We start from the raw sequence: 8,911 nt of genomic DNA on the forward strand, positions 1-8,911 counted from the left end.
GAAGAGTGGTTGGCTGGAATAAACCAACACCCTTCCTAAGCCCAGGATAAGGATCCAGGCTGCAGGACATTTGGTCGGAATAACCAAATACTGTAAGTTAGCTGGAAAAACTAACTTCAATGGTTGGCTGGAATAAACCAACTCTTGTTACTCTTCAGCCAAAGTAAGTGCAAGGCTGAAGAGTAGTTGGCTGGAATAAACCAACACTTATTACTCTTCAGCCGAAGTAAGTGCAAGGCTGGAGAATGGTTGGCTGGAATAAACCAACTCTTGTTACTCTTCAGCCGAAGTAAGTGCAAGGCTGAAGAGTAGTTGGCTGGAATAAACCAACACTTATTACTCTTCAACCGAAGTAAGTGCAAGGCTGTAGAATGGTTGGCTGGAATAAACCAACACCTCTTACTCTTCAGCCGAAGTAAGTGTAAGACTGGAGAGTGGTTGGCTCGAATAAACCAACACTTATGACTCTTCAGCCGAAGTAAGGGCAAGGCTGAAGAGTGGTTGGTCGGAATAAACCAACACTTGTTACTCTACACCCGAAGTAAGGGTTTGGCTGAAATTGGATTGGCTGGATTAAACACCTTGTACTCCTCAGCCGAAGTAAACATATCAGCTAAGGAGTGGTTGGCTGGCAAGTATAGTTTAACCATCTAAAACCGAAATAACAGTTGGAGTAACTGAAGCATTACAAAGTACAGGCATACATAAAAGAACCGGAACAAGAGTTGAAGCAAAATTTTTTCATTCATGGAAACTATTACAAAGGAGGTTCATAGTTCGGTTACAACGGAAAAAAGCAACAAAAAAAAGGAGAAAAAATCAGGAAAAAAGTTCTTCAATATCAGCATCAAAAGCTGCTTCACCATCAACTTGAAGACCGGTTTCTTGATGGAGCTCATTCACAATGGGGGAGAGTCACTTCGGCTGGAATCACGGTTTCACTGGGAAGATCAACTGTTAGGTCTTCCACAGTGGGCACCGACCGGACTGGCTGACCCACATTATCGACCGGAGTATCTTCAGAAGCGGAGTCATCAGATTCTGACTCTTCCAGAAACTCTTGTTGCAGAGCATTGGCGTAGTCCGCAAGAGAGCTCGGTATAAAATAGGCTGGAGGGTTGAAAACCTCGGTCTGTGGATCAAGACCGAGCTTCTCAACGGCCGCCCTCCAGCCGCACTTGAAGAACAACTCCTTGGCAGCATCGCACTGTTTCACATAAGCTTCCTCCGCCTTCTTGTAACCCTCCTTGTAACCCTGCTTTTCGGCCGCCTCCACGCTCTTTTTTAGTTCACTTATTTCGGTGTCTTTTCTCTTCTCAAGCTTCACCAACTCCCGTAGATATTTGTCCTTCATAGCAATGGCCGCTTTCTGCCTTTCTGCCTCGGCCGAACTAACCAGATCGGCAAGACGGCCGTTCTCCGCTTGTAGCTCGGCCATTTTCTTTTCGGCTTCTTCTAGCTCGGCCGCTCTTGCTTCGGCTTCAGCCATTGCCTGCCTTGTGGCTTTTCGGAGTTCTTGGACTTTTTTGTAAGTAATGTTGTTCTTCTGTAAGGCCTGACAAAACAAAGACTTCTCTTAAGCCGAAGTAAAAGTTGGAAAATTCAAACAAGAAAAAATGGACAGAGCTATTTACCAAGATCATGGACTTCGATGTGGACCGAATTGACTTCATTTCGGTGTTTAATTGCTTTAAGTGGTGCTCCATGTCCTTGGGGAGGCACACACTTTTGGCCAGGTTAAAGGCCAATTGGTGATCTTTTTCAGCCACAACCGAGTCAGTAGCTTTGATGTCTCGGTCGTTGAAGGTCAGCGGCGGAGCCCATTTCGGGGATTCAGCTCGGTCAGTTTGCTCCGGTTGGAGGGCAGGTTGAGGACTTTGGGGGATGGATTCAACCTCATCGACAAGTTGTTGTTCGGTCGATGTAGATCGGGCACGTTTGGAAGGACGAGATGAAGAAGGCTGCTGAGAAGGGAGGGCCACAACAGCAGGCTGCGTTTCCAAGGATGGTTGCACTTCGGCCCTGGTTGTTGCAGTCAGAAGGGCCCTCACTCTGCTTTTCTTCGCCATCTCTTCTTCAGCTGTTAATGGGACAAGTCGTATTTCGGGCAAGTTTGGGTCCGGTTCAGGTGCTTCCTCTAGAAGGAAATCGGTCACTCGAGCCTTTCGACAACCGCTATATCGGTAGGTCGGTTCAAAGTTTAGAAGCTTGGCCCAACTCCTTTCTTTACACCGTAGTGCGGCTCGCAAAATCGCAAGATTAGGATAGCTATATAGGGAACGGAGGTGGGCGAAATCTGCAAAAAGAGAAGTGTTAGTTCGGTTAATAGACTAAAAAAAACCGAAATAACATAAAGGAAGAAGACCGAAGTTAAATTACCGGGCTCTCCCTTTTTCCAATTTATAGGTCGGCCAGGAATTTGGGCTTGAAAATCCTCAAAGTTCCTAGAGACCCAGAAAAAATCATCGTCATTAAGATCTTTGTCCGGTGTGTGTTTAACTATCTTCTCTCGGCGGCGGCGAATCCTAAGGTAATAGACCCACCCAGCATCTTTTGAGCCGATGGAGTATTGATGGAAAATTTCGGCCAGGCCGAGGTTTAGTCCGGTTTGGTGGTTCAGTGCGGCTATTCCCATTATAATGCGATATGTATTGGTGGACAGTTGGGTGCGGCATAATCTAGTCTGCCTAAGAAATTCGCAGATCAACGGTTGGACAGGAAACCGTAGTCCGGTTTCTATTATGGATTGAAGGGTAAAAGGGACGAAGCCTTCTTTTTCCCAAGGAATAACATCTTTTTTGGCCAACATCAGATGGACGTCATCAGGAATTTGGTAATCTTTCCTAAATTCGGCCATGCCACCAGAGGTCTCAACTAGATACCTATACTTACCCATCTGATGTATAATTTACTTATAATTTATATCGGTGCAAAAATCGTGCTCAGTAGCTCGGTTGAGCGCACGCAGGAATGCCTGGATAACCTAAGTCTGCAAAGTAAAAAACAGAGGGGGTTAAAGCACTGATCAATGGACCGTGCTACAATTTAAAAGCAAGGTACAAGAGCCTTACTTCGGCCTCAAGAAAAACTGGTTCTATCTCGGTTCATCGAAAGGTTTTGTAGCTCGGTTTGAGCAGTTTGCTCGTTAGACCGGTTTATCGTCTAGGGGCAGCTTTCTGAGTTCGGTCTGAAAGACTAAGAAAGCTGGTTTGGCCCCAAGGCCTAAATCGGTTGTAGTGTGAATAAAGTTACTTCGGTTAAGCCTCTAGGGGCAGCTTTCTGAGTTCGGTTTAGGAATTAAGAAAGCTGGCTTGGCCCCAAAAGCTTAGCTCGGTTGAAGACTAAGGTTCTTAGGTCAATGTATTCAGACTTCGTTCGGTGATCTTATTTCGGCTAAAGTGAATCAGAAGGTTATTTTTTGAAGCTACTGTCATCTCTACAAGTTCTAGTTCGGCTATTGACTGAAGTAATTTGCCTATTTGGACAAACAGTACCCTAGATCGGTCGCTACATTATTCTGGATCTAAGACTAGTTTTTTACAGAAGTTCATACACACATGAACTCTGCTACTATTTCTTCGTGAAAGTACAAAAGCAAAGCAAAAAATGGAGAAAAGTGTTTGCAAAAAGCATACAAAACAAAAATAGATGATAAAACAGGCAAAAGAGCAAGAAGGATAGGCTTGCTTACCCGAGTAAGAGAGAAGCTAAGAGATGGAGGCAATGGCAGCAATGGAGGCACGAACACAGCAAGCTCAAAACTCAGGGGCTCAGGAAACAAGGGAGAAGAGAAGGTGAAGAGAATGGGTGAATGGTTCAAAAAAGAAAAGAGTGTTTTGTGAAATAAGAGAGAGAGAAAAGGTGGGAACTGTACAAAATTTCCGTAGGACGGCGTGACAGTTGGCCACAGCTTATCAGAGCTTGCCACGTGTCACTGGAATGGGAAGCGTTACAGACGCTATGATTGAAGAGACGTTTTTGACCGGACAAAACGGAGCCCGGAGTAAAATTAGCTCGGCTTAAAAGTTCGAGAGTTTTTAGCTCGGCTGGAGAGGCTAAAGTATTTTTAGCTCGGCTGGAAAAGCTTAAAACAACGCCAGCTCGGCTGGTGGACTGGTAATCCCAATCATGCTATGTAGATGGAATTAAGGGGCAATTGAGAGGGTAATATTTGGTAAAAATTGGGCCGAGCTATGTGATAGGCTTCGTGGCCCAAAGTGCCAAGGACTTGGTGAAAAGGCCGCAAGGTTACTCCGGCCCAGGAGAGGTATGGTTACTCCGGCCCAGGAGAGACAGGGTTACTCCGGCCCAGGAGAGGCAAAGCTACTCCGGCATAAGAGGGACAAAGTTACATCGGCACAGTGACTATAGAGGTACTTCGGTCCGAAAGCAACTTGGAGTTGTGCCGGTCTTGGGGTTATACCGGTCGAAAGTCGTTGGTTCGGTCTAAAACCGTATTATGGGTTCTACATGGAAAGCCGAGATAAGAAATGGAAGACAAAAGAACCGAACTATGAATAAGTTCGGTCCACTCGGTGGCTCAGTATAGCCAAGTTTTACTTCGGTCAAATGGTAGTTCGGCCATGGAGAAAACCATCCCACTTGGTTTAAGCAGTGGGGGAGGGTGTAAAAGGATAAGCATTATCCTTAGGAGTATGAATCCTAGGGGGACTCTGCATGGAGGAATAAAACTCCTACTAGGAATGTGCCACGGGAAACTTATAAAAGCTCACAAACATCGCCTTAGAGGAGGTAATTGAACATAATTCTTTCTGGGAGCATAAAACTTTGTCTATTTGTCAAGCTTACTGACTTAGGCATCGGAGAGGTTTCCGGCACACACCCGCCGGTTAGCTCACGTTTGTGTTTTCAGGTGATAAAGCGACGTCGTACGGAGGAGCGTGGACTTGGTCAACAGGATTATACGAGGAGAATTATTTCCTCCCCGTACAATAAGTAATATCACTTAATTTACATTATACGTGAATAGTATTATAGCAATAGATTATAGATCACACTGTATAAAACGTACATACCATATGCTATTTTAAAACAACATCATAATGATTCGTAACAAAGCCGTAATACTTCATAACTTTTGTCAACACAATAATTTGTAACATTAATGTTCATAACAAAACCATAATGGAAAAGACAAAAATTAATTATTTTTTGAAAGAAAAAACATATCATGAAAAGAAAAGGCTTGAAATCTTTAAAATCTCACTTTTAAATTTATCCCAAATGATATGAATGGTTACCTATCAATTATTGAATTGTGTAAGAATTAAACACTTACGACAAAAACTTTACATGCCATCACGGATGAATTTAGGAATATTATTTGAATCTTAGCAAAACTCATGACTAAAATGTAAAACTTTGGGGGGCCACCTATAATTAAGTTATACAAACTATATAATTTTCTTATACATCATATAGGATGTTGTGGAAACTAGCAGGTCCAGGCCCCCCAACCCCCCTTCTTCCGCCCCTGCCCACGAGGATAAGAATATGATACATAGACGACAAAGAAAATGGAATTTGAAACATAGATACTTGATCTTCATTCACTTGTCCAAACTACGTGAGCTTGATTCATATTTTCATAAACTTCTTCAATGATCAAATTGTTTTGAAGGAATTTTTGCCAATTATGCCCTTTTTCCTCATTTTGACATCTTGTGATTTTCATACACAGGAGGAATCCTTTCACCAAGAATTTCATTAGCATTATGTCTGCTCGCATTTTTAATCCATAAATTTAGGAGAAGGCATTTATTGATGTTTGATAGTATTGAGGATTATCTACGAAGCCAAAAACATCTCATGCCTATTAGCTACTCTTACTCAGAGATTAAGAAGCTGACCAAAGGATTCAAGGGAAAATTAGGAGAAGCAGGCTATGGTTCTGTATATAAAGGAAAGCTTATAAGTGGTAATCTTGTAGCGATAAAAGTATTGGGCATGCCCAAAGCCAATGGGCAAGAATTCATCAACGAAGTTGCTACCATAGGAAGGATTTATCATGTTAATGTGGTTCAACTAATTGGATATTGTGCCGAGAGATCTAAGCGAGCACTTATATATGACTTCATGCCTAATGGGTCACTTGAAAAGTATATATTTTCTCAAGAAGAAGATATCTCATTGAGTTACAAACAAATGTATGAAATTTCTCTAGGAGTTGCTCGTGGGATTGAATATTTGCATCGAGGTTGTAATATGCAGATCTTGCATTTTGATATCAAGCCTCACAACATTTTACTTGATGAGAATTTCACTCCAAAAGTTTCTGATTTTGGGCTTGGAAAATCGTATGCAACAGACGATAGTATTGTGACTTTGATAGTAGCAAGGGGAACAATGGGTTATATGGCACCAGAGTTGTTCTAAAAAACCATTGGAGGCATTTCATATAAAGCTGATGTTTATAGTTTCGGAATGCTGTTGATGGAAATGGCTAGCATGAGGAGAAATCTGAATGCCTTTGCTAAATATACAAGCCAAATTTACTTCCATTCTTGGATTTATGATCAATTCAAAGAAGGAATGGACATACAAATAGGAGAAACCAATGAGGAGGAAAGGGTGATGGTGATGAAGATGGTAATAGTAGCTTTGTGGTGCATACAAATGCAGCCTAGTGATCGCCCTTCGATGAACAAAGTTGTGGAAATGCTTGAAGGGGATGTTGAACAACTGCAGATGCCTTCCAAACCTTTTATGTGCCCGCAAGAGAAGCCTATGAAGAACAAAGATTTGACATAAATTATGTCACTTTGGATGTAAGTGAACCTTAAATTGTTTTGTATCTGTTAATGTATATATGGTATATATTTCTAAATATATTAGGTATTGTGTTCTTAGATACATTAGGTATTTCCATAGTTAGGTCTCTTATAGGATACTCTTTCTCATAGTTAGATTTCCAGGATACTCTTTCTCAACTTATATATACAGGCCTTCTATTATATAGGACAATTAATTCAATACAATACATATTATTTTCTCTCTCTCTGTACTATTCTAACATGGTATCAGAGCTATATGTTAAACTCTTGGTGTTCTTCGCCTTACCGGTGGGCGGTAGCCTTGCCTTGGCTGCCCGCTGGACCTTAACCCATTCCACTGATATATTTTCCTTTCAGTATCGATTCCTGGTGATTTTTTCCTCTATCTGCTAATTTATTCTTATCCCAAATATCTCTATCATATTTTTTTTTTAATTTTTTTTTTACCCGCAATCCTCTTTTTTGGGTATTTCTGCTCCACTTTGTCTTTCTTTCTGTTTCAACCTCAATTAGGTTTCTATCTTCAAACTTATTTGAGTTTGAGGGGAGGTATTATACCTATATCATGGTAAGCATGGTGATACACCATGCAAACCACCCAAGTCGCCTCCTTGGCACACACTCTAAGCCCCCATCTTGGCGCACCACCTAAGCCACCTTTTCTGGTACATAACCTAAGCCGCTCCTTGCGCACCATCCAAGCAGCCCCTCTAGCGCACAATCCAAGCTGCCCCCTCTACGCACAACCGAAGCCGCTCCATTTGGTGCACAATCCAAGCCGCTCCCTGGCGCACTCAGTTATCTGTTGCCATCATTGTTTAGCACCACGTCGTAAGTTATGTGTGTGTCACACTTGCTGGTTCAACATCCAGCTCTCTTACATCGGTTCGGCATGACCCCTTTAAACTGTCCCGACAATGATTCCAGTTAGCTCTTACATCGGTCCGACATGACCCCTTTAAACTGTCTCGACATTGATTCCGGTTAGCTCCTACAACAGTCCAGCATGACCCTTTTAAACTGTCCCGACACTGATTCCGATTAGCCCCTACAACGGTCCAGCATGACCATAAACTGTCTCCCGACATTAGCTCCGGCCTCTGATCTCGGCATTAGTTCCAGCCAATTTCTATATCGGTCCAGCACAACCTTAAACTGTCTTGGCATTAGTTTCAGTCAGTTCCTACAATGGCCCGACACGACCATAAACTGTCTCCCGGCATTAGTTTCAGCCTCTGATCTATTTCAAAAGCCCTTACGCTCCCGTTTGGATTTTGCAATCTATTTGCCTTTTATTTTATTTAGTTTTTATTTCATGTTTTAGTTTCTCTTTCCAAACTCAAGATGTTTATCCTTCTTGAGTTTGAAGGGGGATGTTAATGTATATATGGTATATATTCCTACATATATTAGGTATTGAGTTCTTAGATATATTTGGTATTGCCATAATTAGGTCTTTTATAGGATACTCTTTCTCATAGTTAGATTTTCTAGTAGGATACTCTTTCTCAGCTTATATATACAGGCCTTCTATTGTATAGGACAATTCATTCAATACAATTAATTCAATACAATACATATTATTTTCTCTCTCTCTCTCTCTCCTATTCTAACAATATCAATTCAAACACTTTGTTTTTATGTATTTTGATTATTGACATCCTCTGTTCCTCGTGTAATTGAGGCAAACTTATATTCCATTGTATGATAGGGAAATTATGCAACCTTAGATTAAATTTTGATATGAAAACTTGGTTTTTTGTTCAAATGGCTCTGTTTGGATTGCATTTCAATTGGGTTCTTCTATTGATTGTTTTCACCAGTGAAGCTTATATGGTACGACACTGTAGTTGTTTGTAGTTTAATAAACTTTCACCTTTTATCAAAAAAAGAATTAATCAATAAAAAGAAATATGAAAATTTCCAAGCATTTCTTCCAAAAAGATCATCATTTGATAGCATATAATGTTTCCCTTTTCTTTTTAATTCATTAATTAAAACAAATACAGAGTTTGCATTGCTTTCTTTGAAATTCAGCTCCCAACTATTCATCTCAGTTTTGTTTTAACAACTTGCTCTTTTCTTGTTAATTTTGCTGCAATTAGTTTATTTATTTT

The 8,911-nt window shown here is 41.2% G+C and overlaps 1 pseudogene; it reads left to right on the forward strand.

Annotated features, from left to right (window-relative positions):
* Positions 1-747: 747 nt before the first annotated feature.
* On the forward strand, positions 748-6,771 carry LOC114297538 (rust resistance kinase Lr10-like; annotated as a pseudogene).
* Positions 6,772-8,911: the final 2,140 nt, after the last annotated feature.

The sequence above is a fragment of the Camellia sinensis genome, chromosome 8, assembly GCF_055761805.1.
Source record: "Camellia sinensis isolate YWXY chromosome 8, ASM5576180v1, whole genome shotgun sequence".
Lineage (NCBI taxonomy): Eukaryota > Viridiplantae > Streptophyta > Magnoliopsida > Ericales > Theaceae > Camellia > Camellia sinensis.